Source organism: Octopus sinensis, linkage group LG5 (assembly GCF_006345805.1).
Source record: "Octopus sinensis linkage group LG5, ASM634580v1, whole genome shotgun sequence".
Classification (NCBI taxonomy): domain Eukaryota; kingdom Metazoa; phylum Mollusca; class Cephalopoda; order Octopoda; family Octopodidae; genus Octopus; species Octopus sinensis.
Window position 1 is genome coordinate 42,886,378 of NC_043001.1, and position 21,722 is coordinate 42,908,099.

The 21,722-nt window shown below is 32.9% G+C and overlaps 1 protein-coding gene across 1 annotated transcript in view; it reads left to right on the forward strand.

The window, feature by feature from the left end:
* Nucleotides 1-21,722, forward strand: part of LOC115211679 — a 226,936-nt gene that overhangs the window by 18,520 nt on the left and 186,694 nt on the right. The gene's annotated exons all lie outside the window — the stretch shown is intronic.

Sequence of the window (21,722 nt, forward strand, 5' to 3'; positions counted from 1 at the left end):
TACTTACCACACATGATTGGTCCAGAAACATGATCATTTTGGCATGTTTCTTGATATCAGCTTCACTGCTGATTTGAGATTTCATGTACACTGGGCACCATAAATATATCAACAGGAGGTATTCAACTATATTAGTTTCCTCCTAGATAGCTGTTTATGAAAAGAACAGCAATTGTTACTTGCTTTTAAAATAGTGATTAGTGAATGCAACTGTTACAGTCAGAAAAAAAAAAGTTTTGATGGTAGAATAATAATTATTATTTGTAGGAAAGTCTTGAAAAATTGGAATACATCATGAAACTACCATGTGAGAAAGGTATATGTTTAATCATGTCATGATCACCATTGTTGGGAATTATTAATTTAGTTCATAATAAACAGAACTGTGGCATAATGCTGAACAATAGTTTTATTTATATTCTCTACATGATGAATCAATGCAGCTGTGACAAGCTATATTGACTGTTATGAATAGTACGTTTAATGTGTTTTTACTTGAACACCAAGAGAATAATACAAAACTAATACACATAGAAGACATGAATGTTACAAATAAACTGAAAGGAGTCTATGTCATTAAGAAGATGAACACACCATTCTACAAGCTTGTTGATGCATTATATATATATATCATCTTCGTCATCATTTTAATGTCTGCTTTTCCATACTTGCATATGTCAGCTGAAATTTAGATGAGGCAGATTTTCTCTGATGCTCTTCCTGGTACTAACCATTGCATGTTACCAAGTAAGGTAATATTTCCCCTAGTCTCTGAAACACGATCAACATAATAGTTGGACATGATTTCCTGAGAGATAGCAGATGAATGATACTGCATACATGGCAGTAAGATTTATTTACAACTAACATACAATATCAAGACAAGGAGACACACATATACATGATCACACTCATGCACACATATCTTCAATGGACTTCTTTCTGCTTCTGTCTTTCAAATCCTCTTACAAGACTGGGATTGGGCTGGAGCTAGAGTAGAAGGTATTTGCCCTAGGTGCTGTGCAATGGCATGAACCTGAAACTACATGGTTGCAAGGTTAGCTTTATAACCATGTAACAATGCTTGCACCAGACAAGACATACTTGGCATAGATCAGCTGCTTATAAAGGAGTCCTGATTTAGGCTAGCATCAAGGTGGATACTCTAATTTACATATTTATACTTTTGGTGGTTTATCATTAATTATACTTAATGTTTATGCACAATATAGCATAAATTAGAAGAACTGAAATAAATTTAAATATCATAATGCCTCACTGTGAGATGAATAAGAATGTAAGCATGAAAGGAAGCTAGGTACATCTTCTCTGAGGAGTGGTTAACAAACTGTATAATAGTCCATCAGAAAACTCCCTCTGTTTTTCACATATCAATAGTGTATATAGAATGTATTTATTGTTCAAGTCAATGAGGCTTTCTAATATTTAAATTCATTTAATTTCTTTTGATTTATGCTATGTTGTTCATAAATAGATATTGATTAATGCCACTGTTGTTTTATATATATATATATATTTATATATAAATATATATATATATATATATATATATATATATATGGCATGTAAAAGCACCCACTGCACTCTTGGAGTGGTTGGTGTTAGGAAGGGCATCCGGCTGTGGAAGCTCTGCCAGATCAAATTGGAACCTGGTGCAGCCATCTGGTTCGCCAGTCCTCAGTCAAATTGTCCAACCCATGCTAGCTTGGAAAGCGGACGTTAAAGGATGATGATGATGATGATATATATATACACACACTGTGCTTGAGGAGACCTATTGAGTCAAGTACATCAACATTAAAAAATCAAATGGAAATTGTAGTTGTGATATCTGTGCCGGTGGCACGTAAAAAGCACCATCTGAACGTGGCCGATGCCAGCACCGCCTTCACTGGCTTCCGTGCCAGTGGCATGTAAAAAGCACCAACTGATCGTGGCCGTTGCTAGCCTCGCCTGGCACCTGTGCTGGTGGCACGTAAAAAGCACCCACTACACTCATAGAGAGGTTGGCGTTAGGAAGGGTATCCAGCTGTAGAAACTCTGCCAGATCAGACTGGAGTCTGGTGCAGCCCCCTGGCTTCCCAGACCCCGGTCGAACAGTCCAACCCATGCTAGCATGGAAAACGGACGTTAAATGATGATGATGATGATGATTGATTAATGCCATAGTTTTATATATATCTTGATCAGCAAGTATTGTAGTTCTCTTGTAAGCAAGTTAACTTTGACTATATGACTGTTTCCCTATTTAGTTACTTTAAATAAGGGTAAGACAATTTATGAATAAATTGTTATTTTATAATTTTTCAAGCTCTTTATTATAAAAAATATTAACTTGGAAGATCCATTAGAGTGTTGAATAAACTGCCTTGTGGTATTTAGTTACAGACCTTTATGTTATGTGTTTAGGTCCTATGAAGGTCAGTGTTGTCTTTCAGTCATCTTTGTCAATAAAATAACATCCTAGATGTGAATGGAATTATAATAGAAGAGCATTGACCAGGAAAGAGTGTCCTTCCTTCTTTGTGCTGTTGCTAATTTATTCTTGACCCTAAATAACCCTAAAATATGGTGCAAAGAAAGAGACCCATCCTGTAAGCAGAGTAACTCTTTGCACCTTGAACCATATTTTGACCGGATACTTTAGAGCACTGGAAGAAGACCAGTACATGTGTGAGTATGATGAGATCCTTGCAAAACTAATTTCCTTCAAAGTAGGAGCCTCTGACTTCATTGCACTTGTAGTACTACAGCCATTTTGTAAAGGCCCCATGGAAGTTCTCCAAAGTGAAGGTGTCAAGGACCTCATTTATCTTCTCAGTGCCTTCAAAACAACTGCCCTTAAGGTTCTCTTTCAGCCTGGCGAACAACCAACAATCACAGGGAGCAAGGTCTAAAGTGTAGGGAGGGTGAGGGACAATTTTGATGCCCATCTCTGTCAAGTTGTTGGTTACCAGGATGGAATTGTGAACTGCATTGTCCTGGTGCAGGTGCTCTGGTCTTTTGCAATCAAATCTCTTCCTGAACTCCCTCAGAACTTGATCGTCTGGCCAGAGGGAAGCCACTGGATGTAGAGGATGCTCTTGTGTCACAAAAGAGGACCATCATAAGCTTCCCATTGGACTTGCTTCACCTGGTCTTCTTGGGCCTGGGGTAGCCAGGACGATTCCATTGGTCATTCTGTCTCTTGGTCTCTGGGTCATAACAGCTGATCCAACTTTCTTCACAGGTCACCAGAGATTCAAGAACTCTTGGATTGTAGGTAATGAGCTCAATGATTTCCCTGTTGTTACCAATACATCTTTCTTTCTGTTCATCATTGAGCATTTTGGGAATAAACTTTATACAAATTTGTGCATGTTCAGATCTTTATGAATAATTCTGTGCACAATTGCCGCACCATGTCCAAACTGTGTGCTTATTGTCTTTATAAACACACAATGTTCTTCATATAGAAAATTAAGTTTTCTCAACCAGCTCTGATGTTCTGATGTCCACACCTCTCATCACAACTCTTATCGTCCTTCACCTCTTCTCTACCATCCTTAAATCTCTCGTGCCAGTGAAAAGCAAATGCTCAGCTCATACTAGTTAATCCATAAGCAGTCTGGAGCATTTCATAAATCTTAGCATTTTTGCCCAGTTTAAGATGAAACTTTATTGCATAACAAGCTTCATCAGCTGTGACAAGCAGTGTTTAGTAGGGCTTGTTCAAAGTGCTGTTACAGCCATTTTTTTCAATCTGGAATAATAATAAAAAAAATTGGTAGGTCAGTTTATTAGATATATGGTACTGATATACTAAAATTACAATAACTGCCTCTCCTAAAGAAAGTCTCAGAACTTCTGAAATGCTCTGTGTATCATTATATTAATGTTTCATATATATATATTCATCTACACAATCCACCTTTATCACATACACTGTAATCAGTGAATAAATGGCCCAACACACAGTTTTAATGCATGCATGCATGTACGCATGCATGTGTATGTGAAGCTCTAGCAAATTAGGATGTTTAGCTTGATTCCTATTCATGAGGATATTCTGAGCAATTTTTACTAGACTATTTTGTTCTCTTTAACAACAACCTAAGAGTATTAAATTTTAGTTGTATTAAGTAAATTTATTACTCTAGTCAAAAATTTAGAATATCTTTTCTATTTAAGATGATATATGTAAACCAGATTTTTTATTATTAAACATTGGTTTTATATTTCTGAAATTCAGTATCATTAGAGATGGCAAGAACAGAAATAGGTAATATTTGCATAGCCAAGTCTTCCTTATTTTTGTTTGAAATGTAATGCTGATTTCACTTACGTTTAGCAAAAATACATAACAAACTACTAAGTTCATAAAATTCTTACATATTCTAAGCATTTTCAAAGTCGTTTGAAAAATGATTTAATGGAATTTCAGCTGTTACAATTAAACTTTGTTTTTATCATTAGCTTTTTCAAACTTTCTTTTTCTGCAGGCCTTTAGCCCTTTAGTGTTTAAACCGGCCATACCAGGCCAAAATTGTCTTCCTGTTATATGCTCAAACCAGTCAGCTCTGACCTCTTACACCTACCCTACAAAGTCATTCTAAAAATAAACAGGGACGTCATCAAAATCTTAGAGTTACAAGATGCTGTACAGTTAATTTAAAACAATGTGATTAAACAGGCTTTACATTTGACAGAGTAATCTGAATGCTAAAGGGTTAGCCTATTTAGATGATCTCATATAGCAACTAGAAGCTTTCTGTCTCTCTTTCTCCTTTTTGTTCCTGCACATATTTTTGTTCACAATGATATCTAAAACCTGGAAAAACATAAATTGTTGTACTCAATATTAGCAAAGCCTTTTGACAAAGTATAGCATGTAAAGCTTTTAATGGAGTGTCATGAGTTATGTGAAGAACAAATCATCTGGATTTGTCACTGCCATTATTATAGTTGACCATGTCTGTGATGTCCTGTTAATACCTCCCATCAATACCAGTGTTTTCAGTTGTTTATATTATCTTTTATATTTTACTTGTTTTAGTCATTAGACTGTGGTCATGCTGTGGAACTGCCTTGAAGAATTTTTAGTTGTGTAAATCAATCCCAGTGCTTTTTTTTAAGCCTGATACTTATCATGTCAATCTCGTTACCTGAACTGCTAAGTTATGGAGACTTAAACACACTAACACCAGTTTGTCAAGTGGTGGTAGGGGACACACACACACACACACACACACATGACAGGCTTCTTTCAGTTTCTGTTTACCAAATCCACTCACTAGGCTTTGATCAACCTGAAGCTATAGTAGAAGACCCTTGCCCAAAGTGCCATGCAGTGGGACTGAATGCAGAACCATGTGGTTGAGAAGAAAGCTTCTTACCGCCTGCATCTATATTGTTACATGTTTTTTCTTTTTCTTTTTTGCCATGAATGATTTTCTGTCAGTTTTCATTAGTCCATTCTCTCATATGAAAGTGACAGCTTATACCTTAATCTCAGTAAAACCCACTTGATATCTGCTGCTTTACTAGAATCAACTTCTCCAAAGAGATTTCCATTCTATTTTTCAAAGAGGCGCTGAGATGGCATTACTGTCTCTAGACTATATCCAAAGCAATGATTGGCATGGAATCATACTCTCACACAAACCTTTAGCTCATACTGTCATTTTGTTCTACCTTTTATCTGCTACAACAGTGACCTCTGCTTCATAGAGCTGGTTAGTCTAATGCTATCTTCACCTGACCACTCATATCACCTCATCACAATATTGTGTTCCTTCCCTTCAGGCACTGCATTAAGCACAATATTATTTTCTTCCTCATTTGAAAGTCATGAGAATAGCCCTGTCCACAAGACGGAACTTTACATTTAGCAACAATAAGATGCAAGCATTTTGAAAAGAACAATTACAACACTTCTTGAATTCTCGTGAATAATCCCCAGCTTATAGTATATTCTGTATTAAACATGCCCTGACTCACAGATGCTTGAAATTCTTAACATTTCTAAAACTGCATTAAGGATAATTGCCTTTTATCTAGAACCAAGAAATCTGCCAATCCTATTCAAGGTTCATATGTACCCCTCTGTGCAGTATTGCTCTTATATGTGACATGACACATCTTTGATCACTATTTTTATAGACTTTATATTCAAAAGAAAGCCATTCAGTTGATGATATATTGAAAATTTTCAAATTCCAGATTCATGATGTATACTCTTCCAGGTTTTACCATTTCAAAAATGGACTTTTTTCTTTTTAACTTACCAGCTACATTCACTTGAACTTTTCCAACATTTGCACATATCACTTTTTATTGCTAAATACACTTTATTTCTCATCTTAAACATTTCACTATGCTGAAGTTCTTTCTGAGAATAGTCATTCTTTAAAACTTCAATCCATTTTCTTTTTCTTAGAATATATTCACCTACAGTTTGATTTCTTATGTATCATTCAATTGTGACAGCTGCAAGAATTTAGTAGTTGTGAAACCATTTCTACTCAATGTATGTTTATATATCTTTGTGTATATATATATATATATATATGTGTGTGTGTGTGTGTGTATATATATATATATATATGTGTGTGTGTGTGTATATATATATGTGGTGTATATGTATGTATATATATATATATATATTATATATATATATATATATATATATATATTATATAAAATAGTGTGGAAAATCCGAATGTAAGATTGTTTCTATTTATGTATATGTACATAGTATAGTACTCTGTATGTGTGTGTTTAATACAAAACCTTTATGCCCACTGATACCAAGCTACATAAGGGATGACATAGACTGCCTCACACACATTCCAAATACGGTTCCGGAAAACACTATACTTGCAAGCTTCGATGTCACAAACTTATACATGAACATACCACACACCTTGGGTCTGGAAGCGATAAAACAATGGATAGAAAAATACAGGGAACTCATGGCTATGGGTACAAAATTCGGACCTTCATATGCCAACCTGGTGATGGGTTTCCTTGAGAACAAACTATATGAAATAGGGAAAGTCTTCAAACTTGGCAGCATTACTTAGGACTCATGGGATCTTTGAATTCTTTAAGTTCTCCACAAAAAAAAAAAAAACATTCAATGAGTGAAAAAATCAATAAACCGATTCCTTATGTTTGCAACCCATTTTCAGCCAAATATTTTACCAATTTCAATGAATTTCGCTCAAATTTGACGTCAGTGTTACTTAGTTTGGTCTGAAACAAAGTGCTTGATTAGCTTAATAATCCTAACTTAATCCCAGGCAGTACCGGGCTTTGATTAATACCAATTTCTACCCTTATTTAATTCTAAATAAAAAAATGTTCTCTAACCGGTAAATTGACTGCTGTAATTTATTAACTACAGAGTAATTTCCGATCTCAGCATGCCAAAGTGAAGGCATTTGAAAAATACACATAAATATAATTTGTAGAACTTTATACATGCTCGATTTCGGTTGAGCATTCTGTATCTAGTTCTGGAAATTGTGTTTTGTAAACGACAGACTATGCTGATGATCTTGCAGGTGTTTGTGTGTCCATATACGTAAATATTAACAAGTGAAACCAATTGGTACATAGGTAATCGTTTTTTATTTTGTATATTTTCATTTGTCTTACTTATTTTTACACTTTGTTTTTTTTGCTGAGATTTTTCTTGAGAACACATTCTTCATGGTAAATGGCAATTTGACGTCTATGTCTAGCATATAGGCTGTCCACTTTTAGTGGTCAGTCCTCTCAATTTTGTATGTAAAACAATTTTTAACCTTCTGATTTTTTTAAATATGCTAAGCCACTGGTTTTAATTGATTAATATCAATTTCTACCCTTATTTAATTTTATATATATATATATATGTGTGTGTGTGTATATATATATATATATATCTATATGCATATATATGTGTATATACATATATATAAATATGTATGTATGTATGTACATATATGCATATGTTGATATGTATATATATGTATGTACATATATGCGTATGTTTATATGTATATATATATATATATGTAGATATATATATTATATATATATATATATATATATATATATGTATGTGCCTTGGGCTGACCAAAGCCTTGTGAGTGGATTTGGTAGATGGAAACTGAAAGAAGCCCGTTATATATATATGTATGTGTGTGTGTGTTTGTGTGTCCATGTTTGTCCTCCCCACAATCACCTGTTACCCAATGCTGGTGTGTTTATGTTCCTGCAATTTAGCGGTTCGGCAAAAGAGCCCGATAGAATAAGTACTAGGCTTACAAAGAATAAGTCCTGGGGTTGATTTGCTCAACTAAAGGCGGTGCTCCAGCATTGTTGCAGTCAAATGACTGAAACAACATCATCATCATCATCATCGTTTATGTCCGTTTTCCATGCTAGCATGGGTTGGATGGGGAGACAAGAAAAAGAATAGAAAATGAATGTATATATATATATATATACATTATATATATATATATATATATATATATATTATATATATATATATATATAGCTAGCTGTATATGTGTGTATATTTGTATCTCAACACATGTATTCTTTAGGAATAGAAATCTAATTAATTCAACAGGCCTCAGTAAATATATTTGGGAACTTAAATTTAAATGCATTAAATATAAATTAACTTGGAAGATAATTTGTAAGGCAAAATTATCCTATAGGTAGTAATTCTTGTTTATTATGTAATAATGAATTTAAAGAAATATTATTTAATAAAAATTAGTATTGGTTAATTTTCTAGATGAGCATAAAATTAAATGCAAACATAAATTAATTTATTATATAAGTTTAGCTAATTTTCCGTATATATAAAACCCTATTTTATGTTACTTATTTATTGTAGATATAATTTAAGTTGTATTAGTGTATTAATTAGCATGATATTATATGTTATATTACTATATTTGAATACGTTTAAACTTGGATATTTCTTAATAATTAAGTGAATATAGAAATTTATTAAGGTCTATTACTTATAGTAATATAAATTAATTTAAATATATGTATATTTTACATAATTATTATTTGGACTTTAAATTTTCTAGTAAATAGTCATTTATTGTTTTGTTGTTCTCTTATTCTTTGATTCTAGAAGCTTAAATATATTTCGTCATTTTCATTAATAAATTTATTCTATTTTTATACACAATGTCTTCATGAGTTAAATTTCTTATAAATGTTAAAGCCTACGTTTTTACATTTAAAATTCAGTTAAAAAATGTTCTTCGATAATATAACGTATTATTTATAAACAATATTATTGAATTTTTGAATTGAATTTTGTTTGATTATTATTGTAAAAATATTAATTTCTATATTGTTATTTGATAATTATTAGTTACGATATGTATATTTATTTACTTATTATTATTATTATTATTATTATTATTATTATCTTGTGAATTAACGAATTACATATAATTTACATTGAGAAATAGTTTTGTAAGACAAAATCTTATCTAATAGGTAGGAATTTTATTTCTTATATAGTATTGCATTAAAGTCAATACTTTTAATATTAATTGATACTTTGGTTAATTTTATAAGTGAGTGTAATATTAAATCTAAATATAAATTAATTATATTGTAGGTTTAACTAATTTGTGTGTATATATTTGAACCATTTTTCTATTTTCAATTCTTGTAGTCATAGTTTGTAATAGTATTATGTATATAAGTTAGCATGAAGTTTTTTTAGTATATACTATTTAATTAGAATAAGATTTAACTTAGATGTTTATTAAATAAATAAATAAATTAATGTATATAGATTAAATTATAGTATTTTAGCTTCACTTAATGTATATTATGTATTATATATATATATATATATATAATACATATATTATATGTATACATACACATATATTATATGTAGGTGGCACATAAAAAGCACCCACTACACTCACGGAGTGGTTGGCATTAGGAAGGGCATCCATCTGTAGAAACATTACCAGATAAGACCAGAGCCTGGTGTAGCCTCCTGGCTTCCCAGATCCCCGGTCGAACCGTCCAACCCATGCTAGCATGGAGAACGAACGTTAAACGATGATGATGATACACAGCGCAGGAGTGGCTGAGTGGTAAGTAGCTTGCTAACCAACCACATGGTTCCAGGTTCAGTTCCACTGCATGGCATCTTGGGCAAGTGTCTTCTGCTATAGCCCCGGGCCGACCAATGCCTTGTGAGTGGATTTGGTAGACGGAAACTGAAAGAAGCCTGTCGTATATATGTGTATATATATATATGTGTGTGTGTGTTTGTGTGTCTGTATTTGTCCCCCTAGCATTGCTTGACAACTGATGCTGGTGTGTTTACGTCCCCGTCACTTAGCGGTTCGGCAAAAGAAACCAATAGAATAAGTACTGGGCTTACAAAGAATAAGTCCCGGGGTTGATTTGCTTGACTAAAGGCGGTGCTCCAGCATGGTCGCAGTCAAATGACTGAAACAAGTAAAAGAGTATATATATATATATATATATATTGTTTTAATTATTTGTTTTTGAATTTTCTAGTAAAGATATATTATAGTTTGTTATTTTTTCTTCTATAAGCTAAAATTTATTTTCATAGATAAAATAAATATTTATATCTATTTATTCTAGTTTTATTTATACCACGTTTTTAACAAGAAATTTTATAAACAATAAGTCCTATGTATTAAGTTTAAAGATTTAGTTAATAGAATATATTTGTTAAGATATTTCGTGTTTTTATTTTAAGATATATTATTGAATTTTCTTTGATTTTTATTGAAAAATTACGTATTTTTATATATATTTATATTTTCTTACAAGATAATATACGTATATTTATTTATTTAATTATTTTGTTGTTTTTATCATGGACCTGAGGGGTGACTATATTTAAATTGAATTGATTTTACTGTTATCAGTTTGAAAATATACCCACGAAACACGTGTAGTCTTTTTACCAATTATATACTATTTATTTATTATTTTGTACTTTACTTAATTATAGGTATATGTTTTAATGTATATTTAATTTTTTTCTATATGGTATGATTTAATTATATCATTGTTGAATTGCTACATGGTGGTTCATCTCTAATTTATATACATACTAGCAGTATCGCCCAGCGTTGCTCGGGTTTGTAAGGGAAATAACTATATAAGCCTTTTTAGTGAGTTATAGCAAAAAAATGCATTAAAAATGGAATAAAAAATGATGGTAATTTTTTTTTAAATCGTTGACTCATCGTAGACATTTTTAGAGAGTTACTTCCCTTATATAATAGTGAAAAATGCATTAAAATGGAATAAAAAATGATGGTATTTTTTATTTTTTATCGTTGACTCATCGTAGACATTTTTAGAGAGTTACTTCCCTTATATAATAGCGAAAAATGCATTAAAATGGAATAAAAAATTATGGTAAATTTTTTTTTTAAATCGTAGACTCATTGTAGACGCGCGCTAATACCCAGAAGGGCTCGATATGAATCACGACTATAAGATATCCAGTTTTGGTTACACTGCACCGCAAAATGTGGGAGTAGTTAGGAATCTAAATCGTAGGAGACAGACACACAACCTTACTTTTATATATAAAGATTTGTGCAACAACTAAAACATTCGGTTGTGCAAATTGTTTGCACAGGAAACCTGCCCTGTGTGGCGGTAATTGCCGTTTTTGTGGATCTGTTTCAGCTTTTTTAGCGATTTCTGTTTTGGTGACTTCAAGCCATGAAGTCGTTCTAAAAGAACGCTGGTCTCCTTGACAACGCATTACGGCGTTGATTTCCTTACACTCCCTTCCCCACAGCTTCACGAGGGAGGGAAGAAGGGGGAAAAGCAACACAGGTGCAGGTTTGAGCGTGGACGCCAACTCCGCCGCCATCGACACACGAAAAAATATGCATTAAAATGGAATAAAAAATTATGATAAATTATTTTTAAAATCGTAGACTCATCATAGACGCACGCTAATACTCAGACGGGCTCGATATGAATCACGACTATAAGATACCCGAATTTGGTTAAACTGCACCGCAAAATGTGGGAGTAGTTAGGAATCTAAATCAAAGGGGACAGACACTCACACAACTACAGTTTTATATATATAGATATTATATATTGTGAAAATTGATTTAGTATTGCTAATTTGAATTTTCCCTGTAATTTTGGAATCATATTCCCTAATATTATATATATATATATATATTATAATATATATATATAATACTAGGGAATATATTTGCATATATATATGTATGTTTGTATGTATATTTCTATGTATATATATGTATATATATATATGTATATATATATAATGTATGTATATATATATGTATATATATGTATGTACATATATATATATATGTATGTATATATGTATATATATGTATATATGTATATATATATGTATATCTATGTATATGTGTATATATATGTATATATATGTATGTATATATGTATATATATGTATATATATGTATGTATATATATATATTTATGTATATATGTATATATATTTATGTATATATGTATGTATATATGTATATATATTTATATATATATGTATGTATATATATATGTATATTTATGTATATATGTATGTATATATATATGTATATATATATATATATGTATGTATATATATATATATATATTATGTATGTATGTATGTATGTATGTATGTATATGTATGTATGTATGTATGTATGTATGTGTATGTATGTATGTATGTATGTATGTATATATATGTATGTTTGTATATATGTATGTATATATATTAGGCGGCGAGCTGGCAGAATCGGTAGCACGCCGGGCGAAATGCGTAGCTGTATTTCGTCTGTCTTGACGTTCTGAGTTCAAATTCCGCTGAGGTCGACTTTTCCTTTCATCCTTTCGGGGTCGATAAATTAAGGACCAGTTACGCACTGGGGTCGATGTTATCGACTTAATCTGTTTGTTTGTCCTTGTTTGTCCCCTCTATGTTTAGCCCCTTGTGGGTAATAAAGAAACATACATGTATGTATATATATGTGAGTATGTAACCTACACCATTGTCGTATAACCAGCCCACTCAAAAATACCTTGGATTGTATGGCAATATGCCATGCTTAAGAACTATTGAGTTAAGTACATCAACAGCAATATCAAAATCAAATCAAATGGAAATTGTAGTTGTGAACCCCGTGCCAATAGCACGTAAAAGGCACTGTCCAAAAATGACTGATGCCACTGCTGCTTTAACTGGCTTCTGTGCCCGTGGCACATAAAAAGCACCATCCAATGATATATATGTATATATGTCAATATATATATGTCAATGCCAGCTCCTCAGGCCCCTGTGCCGGTAGCAAGTAAAAAGCACTCATTATACTCTCGGAGTGGTTGGCATTAGGAAAGGCATCCGGCTGTAGAAACACTGTGAGATCAGACTGGGGCCTGGTGCAGCCTCCTGGCTTCCCAGACCCCAGTTGAACTGTCCAACCCATGCCAGCATGGAAAATGCTTGTTAAACAATGATGAAGGTGATGATGATGATGATATCTGTGTATGTATGTATATGTATATGTATGTATGTATGCATGTATATATGTATGTATCCATATATATATATGTATGTATATGTATATATGTATGATGTATGTACATATACATATATATGTATATATGAACAAGCTAAAGGTTGTTCATATATACTAGCTGACGTACCCAGTAGTTTCCAGGAAAGCAGGAGCTTATCCCTTGGTTCCATTCTCATAATTGTTTTGCTAATCCAATAACAGCAATACAAAGTATGTAGCCCTTAAAACAGTTTTTGTGCATTTACAGAGAATACCAAACTGTCTCGCACAGAATCCTGTTTTTAGGAATTCCCAATAAGTTATGAATACCCAAATGGTGAAGTCAGTTATGTAATAACATGAAATTTGTTACCCAGTAGTAAGAATTCACATAAAGTAGCCCTGAAAAGGTTTTTAATACATTCCCAGAGTATATAAAACATAGGAGGAAATACTAATAAGGTATGTTTACTAAAATTATGAAGCATGTTACATAATAACAGGCTAATCAGATATGAGATAATTACAGTTCAAAGTAAATAACTCTGAAAATGGCTTTTGTGCATTCCCAGAGAATATTACCCTCAGGGGTGCTAGTTTTGGGTTATTCATGAATAAGTCACTAAAAGAAATAAGTGGATCTATTGTTTAGGAAAATACTATTTACTTATTTAAGGGTTGTACTGGATAAATTGCAAAAATAACTGTAACAGCTAAAATATTAAGGAATAAGCATACTCAATTTCATTTTTATCAAATAATTTAGGAATATGAATGGGTTATTTCCCTTGGACATATATAAGGATCCCTTCCAGGTGCACTATTATCAATTTTTTTTCAACAATCTGAGTATGCTACGGGGTTTCCAGACATGAGTTCTACTCAAGTGTCAAGTTCCATCAAAATCGATAAAACGATGCAGGAGGAGTTAGCTTATAACAAACACACCCACAGACAGACAGAATTTCCCATCATCATCATCATCATCGTCGTTTAACGTCCGTTCTCCATGCTAGCATGGGTTGGACGGTTCGACCGGGGTTCTGGGAAGCCAGAAGGCTGCACCAGGCTCCAGTCTAATCTGGCAATGTTTCTACAGCTGGATGCCCTTCCTAACGCCAACCACTCCGTGAGTGTAGTGGGTGCTTTTTACGTGCCACCTGCACAGGTGCCAGGCGGGGCTGGCAACGGCCACGGTCAGATTGGTGTATTTTATGTGCCACCGCACGGAAGCCAGTCGAGGTGGTGCTGGCATCGGCCACGGGTCGGATAGTGCTTTTTACGTACCACCAGACCAGGGATCCTGGCTGGTTCAATTCGATTTCGATTTCGCTTGCCCCAACATGTCTTCACAAGCAAAGGGGGTTGGCATGGTGCCTGTCGTACGGTCGCATTGGAGTATTTTACGTGCCACGGCCACGAGTCGGATAGTGCTTTTTACGTACCACCAGACCAGGGATCCTGGCTGGTTCAATTCGATTTCGATTTCGCTTGCCCCAACATGTCTTCACAAGCAAAGGGGGTTGGCATGGGTGCCTGTCGTACGGTCGCATTGGAGTATTTTACGTGCCACGGCCACGAGTCGGATAGTGCTTTTTACGTACCACCAGGCCAGGGATCCTGGCTGGTTCAATTCGATTTCGATTTCGATTTCGCTTGCCCCAACATGTCTTCGCAAGCATGGGGGGTTGGCATGGGTGTCTGTCGTCGGATGAGGTTCTATATCGACTTCGCTTGCCTCAACCGGTCTTTGTGTCCAAGGGAGGAAAGGCATTCATAAGTGGGCTGGGCTCACTTCCCATATATGTAGTATATATATATATATATATATATATATATATGCAGTTATTTCTTTGAAGTCAGTGTTGCATTGTGTTGACAGACTTTCGCTTAAAATTCCCATAATTTTAATCAAAATCTGATAGTTACTATGGTGATTACTCCACCTACCTTCCTATCTATCTGGTAGTCTATCTGTCTTTCTATCTAACTATGTTTGACTTTCTCTTTGTGTCCCTCTCTTTCTCTCTGCCCTCTCTGATACTGTATTTGTTTCCTAACACTAACTTTTTCTCCTATTCTTCTAAAAGAAGAGGTTATCTCCTCTTTTGACCCCTCCCCTTTTCCTTCCTTGTAATAGATGTTTTGACAGACAGACAGACATCAGCTTCTCTCGTATAATATAATATTGACAGAGATACATTTGGAATACTTCTCTTCACAAAATATTGATTTGTTTTGACTAGTGAAAAGGTTAACTTCTCCATGATGGAGATGCTGTTGATATAATTGACACCTGTATAATATTGGTGCTATTTTATTAACCATAAAGAGATGTAAGGATTTGAACTGAAAACTTTGCTGGATGAAATAAATACTTTAAAATATTTAATTTACTTCTATCATCGTTACTTCCCTATCACTGTATAAAATATTGGAAGGAATGTTATTGGTACTTTTGATGACCTAATACTTGAATATATATCTTTTACTTGCAAAGAATTTTGATTTTTCATTATTTTATTTCATGATTCTTTTATCAAATTTTGGTTTATTCATTTTTTTCTTTTGCTTTCAATTTATTCTGTTGTTCTTTTGTAGATCTCATGTAACTTGATTAGAGGATTTTATTAAATGTATATGCCTCATTTAATATGATAAAAATCTACTTGTTTAAATCAAATATTTTAGAATTCCCCATATTATGTTAAACTAACTTTTAGGAAAATTAATTAGAAATAATTTTTTAATATTTTGTTAAAAAAATATTTTGCTTCATTTTCATAGTTTATTCTGTATATTTTCAATAAAAAGAATTGTCTTTTCAATTCCTTCAGATTTATTTTATTTTTTTAGATGTTGTTTTTAATGCTTTTAACAATATGTCTTAAATATATAACATTTCAAGAATATTTTCAGCCTCCATCAATACTTTATTTTGATCATAGGTATTATGTACTGTTCCCCTAGATGCAGGAAAAGATATATATAAAAAAAAAAATTTTAATGAAATAGAAATGAAGAAATTGTATTGAAAATAGAGTTTATAGAACAAACACATCATTATTTGAGTGTAATCTAATTGAATGATTCTTTATTAATTGAAGTATTTGTTTTCCTAATTTCTGCAACTTCATTTCTTGCTGTTTAACTTTTCCTAATCTTGTTTAATACTTCACACTGTCCATTAGAATTTTTTCTGTTTTAGTTTCTAGTTGTCTGCCTCTCTTAGTGAATATATAGTGGTATTAGAATTCTTCACAATTAACTTTGATTCATGTTAAGATTAAACAAAATAATTTTTACCTTGAACACAATGTTTCCACTAATCCTATATATTTTGTGTATACACATACATTATATAAACTTAACAATAGCCAAAGTGATAGCCTGTAGGACTCACATATGAAGGTTTGATAGTTCTTGCCATACCACTGTGTTCAGGATCAGGACTTGTGAATCCTCATTAGCTAGCCTGTTTTGTAGGCTAGCTAATGAGAAGTATAATTTACCTATGGATAATAAAATTACTACTATATTTATCAATGAAATAGAGACATTGTAATTCATCCAAGGAACGTCCCACTTGCTTGCATCTCATATTTTCTTGTCATCTTGACCCAATGTTTTACCCTTTTTTCTATTTCCCTATGGGGAACTCAGTGATATGTAGCATGCTGAAGAATAATGAAACCACTGTTAAATTCCCATTCATTGTTTTTAGCTATAGAGAAAGTAAGTGGTTGCCAATAAGAAGAAATCACAATGTAAATAGCTATGTATCCACAGTTAATCCAAGAGATCCAGAAAAATTTCACCTTTATGCTCATGGGGCAAAAAGCTATGATGTTCTGAAATCTGTTGAAGGGAAAATATGCTTACTCTCAAGGATGAATACATATGTTAAGGACTATTAGAAAAGGATAAACAGTATTTCTATGGTTGTACATTATTTACCTGCACTAGTGAAGATCTGTAACTTGCAAGAGCAAGGGCTTAGTTATATAACTGATAGAGAATAGAAGAGAATGTATAGGATGGTTGTAGATGGTGAAGGGTAAGTAAGATGAGAAAGATAGAGTTATATTTAGTTGGTGCTTAATTATTGCGGCTTTTTTTCAACAAATTTTATTCAACAAAAACAATAACAATATTTAACAAAAGCATCTTTAAATGATGGTCTGACCATCTGTCAAGCACACGGGAAGCAGTAATTGAAGTAGATGGTGAATATGGTCCGGAATAATCATTTGAAGATGTTTTGTTACAATAATTGCAATGAGGTGGCAGTGGAAAGTGCTACAGAGTAGCATGGTAGGCATTAATTGGGTGAAAGGGAGTATGCATGAAATGGGAAGAGGAAGGGATTAGCATCAAGAGATGAAGAAAAGTGAGATACAGTGGAAATGAGATGGTGGGGGATATCTAAGCCTATCCTACATTATAAAGGTGAGTATGGACAAAAGGTGTGAAGGAAAGGGAACAACAAAAGAGCAATAGATTATGGTGGAAAGGAATCCTGAGTAAGTCATTAAAGGAAAGAGAGGTATGGTGGTAGGCCAGAAATGGAGGGCAAGTGAAAAGGGGTGTTGAAGAAGCAGAGAAGTTGTGGGGAGAGGACAATGGGAGTAACCACATGTGGATTGTTGGCGATTTTTTCCCTCTGTCTTCCTTTTCTTTTGGCCTTTCCTCCATCTCCTGTTTCTGATGGAGAGCTTTGCTTGAAATGTAAAACTACTTACCTTTCCTTCTCTGAGCTTCTAGTACCACATATGTATCACATCCTCGCATTGTTGTTTTTTCTTGTGTATTTCCTAATTTTTTTTTCGATTAACTATATATATATATATATATATATATATATATATATATGTGTGTGTGTATATATATATATATATGTGTGTGTGTATATATATATATATATATAATATATATATATAATCTCTTTTTCTTTCTCTTCTCCCTATCTCTCTATAATTATATATATATATTATATATAGCAATTAAGGACAACTACTTAATAAGGAAAACTTAACAAGAAATTGTCAGGTAGATAGCGTGAAAACCTCATAAGAGAAAAAATTTCGAAAATAATTATTTCTTATTGAACATATTAATTTATATATAAATTTATATAAATTAATATATTTATATATATATATAAATCTCTTTTTCTTTCTCTTCTCTCTACCTCTCTATAATTATATATATATATATATATATATATATATATATATATATATTATATATATATATACTCTTTTGAGCAAGGCAGGATAAAATGTCATACTAGTAGTAGCAATACAATTCATTTCTTGATACTGCATGGAGTACAATTAATGCCAATATTGAATGTTCTTAAGAAAGCATGAACTTATAAAACTTTTGCTGTTAGAACTCTTTATTCAATGCTCTGACTATAAAATACCTCTGTTATCATATCACTGGATGATTTTTATTGACACTATTTAAAAAGTTCTAGTTTGGTTAAATGAAAGGAAAATGGCGAGAAATGTATAATATATGCACTTAATCCAGTTTGAAAAGGTCAGAACCATAAAAGAAGAAAAATTGCATTGATTTCTCAGCTTCTTCTTCCTTCAGAGGCGCCACTACTAGCATTTGGTATGAATATAGTGAAATTATTACAATAAGGATGATAATTCATTAATGATGCTGCTTATACTATTCAGGAAAATATCATAAGAGATAATGATTATGAGTCTATACCAGATAGCAAGTTGTTTGGTAAGAACACATTATCTCTTCCTGCAGTAAGTAGAGGGAGTTATTAAATGAGGAAATGATAAGGATATTGATATATTGGGGTTTTATTGTGGATGTTAATTTAAGTGTTTGAATTTATATGACACCTGCTATATTATGTCACCTCATTGTACCATTTGTGTGTATATGTATTATTTATTTATTAACAGCTGTGTATATATTGCATGTTAGAAACCAAAAGGAGATCATTTGCATTATCTAAAGGTAGTTAAATTCTTCTTACCAACAGGACAATGTGCAGTGAACAATATTTTAAAACTTACATCTACAATGATCTCAGATGTTGTCAACCTTAATTTATGGATTTATCACTATTTTTATTCTACTTATTAATCTGTATTATAGAACATGCACTAAGCAGTATTTAAAATCTCTATGATTTTATTAATTTTATGTTAAACATAGTTAGCAAAAGTTTTGCTTTGATTGCTGAAGCAGAGGTGGGGTGGTATTATTTATTATATATGAAAGTTATGGTTAGATGAAGTGTACGTCACTTTAAGTTGTCATCTGTTTATGTTTCATAAAATAGATAAAAATAAAAATAGTCTCAAAATATTATTTTTATGTGATATGATATTTTGTTAACAAGATCAAATATTTAAAAATATGTATATGTTTTGGTTTTCTTCAAAGCATTGAGAAATTTGAAAATAGCTTTATTTTTTTAGGAGGCTTGAATGTAAATGAAACTATATAATAAAAACAGCTCATGAAATATTAAGTAAATATACTCCTTTTAACAGGAAAAAGTGGATATAATCATCTTAAGAATTGAATTACTTATCTCCCATAGACAGATCTGATATGATAAACCATCACACCAAAACAACCATGACAGCTTTCAACCATTTAATTTGAAGCTTTTATCTGTACAAGTGAAAAGTGAATAAGTTTGTTTTGGTTTGGTTCAAAGCACTGAGAAATTTGAAACAAATGCCTTTTTTTTAGGAAGCCCATATGTTGAGCAGAAATATAATTTTGCTGTAGTTGCTGCAGCCACTTTTCTATTATTCACACTATAGCTGTATTAGAGAATTAAAGGATACTGAAAAAGATTTCACATTTGTTACTTGCTTTGCTTGCAACTCCACACGGCATCCACTCAACAAAATTCCTCCCAAACTCTCATTGCATATATCCTTTATTTCATATCACCATATGCACTCACAAGCCAAGGAAGAAAATGTTTCCAATCTCTTCAACTCAACAAGGTGGTTGGTACTGGTAGCATCTTTTCCTCAAACAGTACACTCTCTTTAGAAATCATTAAATATTTAAAAGATGCCTTTGCTGATGATGTCAGATTAAGAGCTGTCTCCTGTACTTGCTGGAAAGCTCAAAGTATTATTATAGCAGACTATAACTAACATCATGGAGGTGCATGGTGTAGTGGTTAAAACATTGACTTCACAATCATTCGATAGTGAGTTTGATTCCTAGACAGGGCTGTGTGTTGTGTACTTGATCAAGACACTTTATTTCACATTACTCCAGTTCACATAGCTGTAGAAATGAGTTGCAATATCACTGGTGCCAAGCTGTATCGACTTTTGCCTTTCCCTTGGATAACATTGGTGGTGTGGAGGGGGCGGCTTGTATGCATGAGTAACTGCTGGTCTTCCATAAACAACCTTGCCCAGACTGCCTCAGAGGATAACTTTCTCGGTGCAATTCCATGGTCACTCATGACCAAAGGGGGTCGTTATCCTTTACCCTTTTAAATAACACCATCTAGGCCATGGCTAGCTAATGAGATTAAATTAATTTTTATGGAGACATATGATCGGAAATTTGGTGGATGAGAGGGGACAGTTGATTGTATCTACCCCAATACTCAACTAGTACCTTATTTTATTGACCTTTCTCTTTCTCTCCCCTTCCCCTATTATATTTGAATAGCTATGCAGATCTACAAGAAGTTGCATTCCCCCATCACCTCACAGTTCAATCTCCTCATCCTCTAGTGTGAACCTGATTTCTTCCACCCCAAGGTTTGTAGTTCTGTAAGCTGCATGGCAACCTTAATAGTGCAGGTGACATGAAAAAAGCCCCCAGTCCATGCTATAAAGTGGTTGGTGTTAGGAATGGCATCCAGTCATAGAAATCACACCAAAACAGACACTGCAGTCCTTGGACACATTGGATCCTGTCATACTATTCAACCCATACCAGCATAGAACATGGACATTAAATGATGATGATAATAAATTTGGAAAGATAAAAAGCAGAGTTGACCTTAGTGGAATTTGAAGCCAGAAGAAATTCCACCAGACATTTTGTCCAATGTTCTAATGATTCTGCCGTATCATGTTCCTACTGTTGTAAAACAGTTTGGAAATG